This window comes from Palaemon carinicauda, chromosome 25 (assembly GCF_036898095.1).
Source record: "Palaemon carinicauda isolate YSFRI2023 chromosome 25, ASM3689809v2, whole genome shotgun sequence".
NCBI lineage: Eukaryota > Metazoa > Arthropoda > Malacostraca > Decapoda > Palaemonidae > Palaemon > Palaemon carinicauda.
Genome location: NC_090749.1, coordinates 85,093,656 through 85,098,655, shown reverse-complemented (window position 1 = coordinate 85,098,655; position 5,000 = coordinate 85,093,656). Strand labels below are relative to the sequence as shown.

At 39.4% G+C, this 5,000-nt stretch overlaps 1 protein-coding gene and 1 pseudogene across 1 annotated transcript in view; one reads left to right on the top strand and one right to left on the bottom strand.

Annotated features, from left to right (window-relative positions):
- LOC137619263 (piggyBac transposable element-derived protein 4-like) overlaps window positions 1–1,173 on the top strand; it is a 2,488-nt pseudogene extending 1,315 nt beyond the window's left edge.
- LOC137618681 (pro-epidermal growth factor-like) overlaps window positions 1–5,000 on the bottom strand; it is an 835,493-nt gene that overhangs the window by 374,896 nt on the left and 455,597 nt on the right. The gene's annotated exons all lie outside the window — the stretch shown is intronic.

Below are 5,000 nucleotides of genomic sequence, written 5' to 3'. Positions count from 1 at the left end.
ACCTGTTAAAAGCTATTCCCTACCTAGGAAAAGCAGGTACAACAACAAGGCATGGGCTGACGCTGGGCCACATGTTCACCAAAGATTTAACCAGCCGCTACCAGAACACGAACAGGAATGTGACAACAGATAACTGGTTCACGTCTGTGCCCCTCATACAGGACCTCCTGACTAATGGACTGACATTGGTGGGCACAGTCAGGGCCAACAAGCCAGATATCCCACCTGTCATGAGGGAAAAGAAGGACCGCAGACCCGGGAGTTCAGCATTCCTCTTCACAGATGATCTGACACTCATATCATACGTGCCAAACACACAAACAACAAAGAAGAATGTACTCCTCCTTTCAAGTATGCACACACAGCAAGTAGTGAATGATGTCACCGGAAAGCCTAACATAATTGAATATTATAATGAGACAAAAGGAGGGGTCGACACGTTCGATCAAATGTGTGCAACATATAATTGCAACAGAAAAACAAATAGGTGGCCATTGTGTGTTTTCTTTGGGATGGTCAATGCAAGTATCATTAACTCCTGGATTATATAAAAGGCAAATAATCCAACGGTACAACGCAAGGAATTGCACCGAAGAAAATTCATGCATGGACTGGCCCTGTAACTAATCAAGCCCTCAGCGCAGGAACGGATGAATAACCCTTCTCAGCATCGCCAGGTGAAGCTGGCCATAAGACAGGTGTGCTCCCTCAACCTCCGCTCTGGCACAGCTGCAGGTGCTGGACCATCGGCAGCCGAGATGAGGAACCCTATGGTCCGTTGCACGAAGTGTGACTCCAAGGCAGACAAAAAGACACGTTTCAGGTGTCACAGCTGCCGCCAACCTGTTTGCCCGAGCCACTACTTCCCCTACTGCTGTGATTGCATATAAGGCTGAGGTAGGTAATATATATAAAACTAAGATTTTGAGTGATAATGTGTGATAAAGTATAAAAAGAAATATAATAAACACATTATATTCCACAATTTGTCATTTCTGGTGCACTAAAAAAAGGGTGTTTTTCCTACTCTCTTCCCTACAGTTCCCGCATCCCCCGTGCCTTGATGACCCCCTGGGATGAGAGCCTGACATCCTTGGAAGCGTGTGGGAGCATCTGAGCGATTTTTTGGGGAGGGTTTTTTTTTGCTTAATTTTTTTGCAAAAACATTCAAATTTTTTCACTTTTTTACATTCCTTTCTTTTTGCTTTTTAATTCAAGTTTCTGAAAGTAAGTATTCTAATTTAATAGTTTCATTACTAGGTAATAGGGTTATATTTAGTGTGTAAGGGATAGGATTAATAAATTTGCATATTTACTATTTTTCTTTAATTTTCCAAAATCGGGTATAAACTACCCACATTCAGTGGCCGTGTAACAGGGAAACGGGTTCAGTGTTCCAGGGTTAAAAACAGCCTTATTCTTATTGTCATGGTTAGGCCTATATGAATTTGGCGCAGAGCTTACTATGGCTTAGCGCTCGGTCCGGGGAGGCCAGGCCTCATTGAGTTGCAATATGGGAGGTTGAAAGAACTTGAAAAGTAACGAGACGGAATCAGAGGTAAAGTGGAAAGCTTTATAGTGAACGTAGCTTCTGGGGTCTAGGCACTAAGGAAGATATACAGCAAAGAACTCTTAAGAAATGCCTACAGTTAACCGCCTGAGCTGCAATAATGGCACTAGCCTCCTAAGGGATGTCTGCTAAACGATATAAGAACTCGCCATTGTAGCTCAACTTATTCTGTAAAAGAAATAAACCTATTTTAAAAAAACAGCCTAGGCCTTTGGTGACCTAATATAGTTTGAGGTATGGCTGGAAAAGGTTTTGTTTGGTGAGATTGAGGATTTTGCGTTGAGGTATGAGAGGAGGAGCCGCAGTAGGAGAAAAAAAAATTGCAATTCAATAGAAGGTTGGTTCTGTAATTGAGTCAAACCTTACATCACCATTCCTCCCCTACGGAGTAACTCCTCCAGATTTCAAACATCTTCCTTCTTCGGTGTTGCTACCCCCAGTATATTAGCTATTCCTCCAAGGTCTCCTACCTTCTAAGTTTATACACGTATGTACGCACATACATGCATGTATGATATCTTCCTACTAGAACATTTGATAGACATCCAACATCACCACCAACTCCACCAACACACAGCCAACTCCACAAATAGGCTACACCACTAACTTGTCACTTACATTCTCACCAACGTCACCATTACTCTGTCTTCCATTATCGCCAATACAATATTGAATATAAAAGCCATTTAGTATTAGATACAACAACTAATATGATCCTCCCTCTACCTCTCCATTATCACCAACATCACCAACACACCACCAACACACCGCCAATTCCACGAATACATCACCAACCTATGCCACCAATGGTTTCACCAACACCCCCATTACTCTGCCCTTCATCCTCGCCAATACAATATTCTTTATCAGTTATTTTATAGAAATGAACATAAAAGCAATTAGTTTTAGATATATTAGCAATTCCTCCAAGGTTTTTTACCTTCTAAGTTTATGTACATACATGAATAATATATTCCTACCAACATAATTGATAGACAACCAACATCACCACCAACTCCACCAAGACATCGCCTATAGGAATAGGCCTACACCACCAACCTATGCCACCAACACTCCTCTACCGCCACCATTACTCCAATTTGTTTTATCGTTTATTTTATGAAAATGACCATGAAAGTAATTACTTTTATATACAAAACATGATTAAAAATCCTATTTAAACATTTAAGTAAATATAAAACAAATTCGCCATCTTCAAATTTCGAATCTGTGGGAGAAAACTCGTTAAACTTCGGCTCATTTGAATCGATGGAACGATTTGAATCAGGTGTTTAGATCAAGGTCTATCCTACGATAATTATTAAACATTTACGATTATTTTGGTCTGGTTCGATGTACGATAATTTTGAATGAAAAACGATAACTTTAAGGCTCGTGTATGATAATCCAGTGGAAATTATCTGGCACCCTGGATCATGATCTGACCTTGTAGTCAGACTCATCATGATCTCTCAGTCTTGCTCTAAGTGTGATGAAGTTGAGATGTGCGCGCGCGTTTTTGGTTTCATTTCGCTTCGTATCGTAGAGAATGAATTAGTTTAACCTGCAGCGGTACATTATTGTGAAATGTAAGTGTAACATTTGATTTTCATGTGTGGTATGTCAATTATTATTGCTCTATGGGTGTTTCCTCGTATGTGTAGATGTTTTGAACTTCCCACTTTCGTGTCGGGAAAGTTTAGCCCCTGTTTACTCTAATATTGTATTGGGATTTTACAAACTATGAGCTTGCTATAGTAACATCGAGTATAATTCACCCTTTAATATGTCATTTGATTGAATATTTATCAAAGAATAATCTCCAAGAAAGAGAGTAATTTAATCTATTTTATCTGAGGAGAGTTCTAACGGCCATATAAGGGTTCCATGACAACGTTAGGCGCGGGCGGCATCGGCCTAAGCCTAGGTATACAGCGGGTTGGTTTTATCTGCGTAAATATTTACACAAGTTTCCCTTTATTAATAAATAAATAAACATTTACGTATTGTTGCTCTGAGTTAAATGATAATATTTGAAGCTTATTTTCTTGAATACACGAACATAAATCTTCAAATTTTAAAATAAATTACGTGAAAATATTTGCAATTTAATGTGCTTTTTTTTTCAACATTCTTGATACTTGTTACAGAACTGATGGCATCAATGTCTGTCTTCCTTGAGAGAGAGAGAGAGAGAGAGAGAGAGAGAGAGAGAGAGAGAGAGAGAGAGAGAGAGAGAGAGAGATATTAATACTCCGAGTTAGCTACGTTATTCTACAAGCTTGGCTAAAAACTACTTGAATTCCTCTCTCTCTCTCTCTCTCTCTCTCTCTCTCTCTCTCTCTCTCTCTCTCTCTCTCTCTCTCTCTCTCTCGTATTTTTATCATTATTGATCGATTTTTCTTTCTTCATAATGGCATCCTTTAAAGGTTGAATTATACGATGATACTATTAATGATAACAGAATATTATCTCGAGACCGTATACTTGAATACACAGGATCTCCAACATATTCTCTAACAACATTCTTTATTATTTTACAACAAATTTTTCTCCAACACTTAGAAATCTATGTCTAATACACAGCTAGTGCCTGTTTTACTCCAACACTTTAAACCATCCTACACAATGCCAACTGTCTCCAACGAAAATCTCCAACACCCCGGAACTTCTTTTTTCCTCCAACAATTTTATTTCCGCTGCTCGTTGCCCACCGAATTATCACGAACAGTTCGTCTCTATCAATTGTCCTCCAACACTGCCCATATATTCTTTCCTTAAGATTCCTCCTCCAGCAATCTTTGTGTCACTCTCTGTCTTTCATAACTAATAACCTACAATCAGTATCGGTATCTCCAACAATATTTTTACATCACTTTCTCCAACAATATTTCTCCATCACACCCTCCAACAACTTCTCCCTCACTGTCTCAAATAATATTTCTCATTCACAGTCTCCAACATCTTTCACCAAAAATGTCTCCGATAATTTTACTCCCTAACTGCCTCCAACAATCTCTCTCCACCACTGCCTCCAACAATGTCTCCATCACTATCTTCAACAATCTATCTACATCACTGTCTCCAACATTAATTCCAAAAGAGTGATTCTCCTTCAGTTCCGTCTACAGCAGGTTTCCTCCAACACTCCAACAATGTTTCTTTTTTTTTTCAACACCCAATCTGTATCAGGTAATGGTTTCATATATATGTGTGTGTGTGTGTGTGTTTGTATGTGTGCATTATACGAACATAAACCGTTTCTAGTCTACTTCAGGACATAGGCCTCAGACATGTCCTTAGTCATGCCTGGTCTTTGGTCATTTTAATCCGTACACTGGCCACTGTGAATTGGTGATGGTGGGAGACTTTAATCTTATCGCTCACAACAAACCAGCCTAGTATGGGTGGCCCTGCCTAGTAGAGTCTT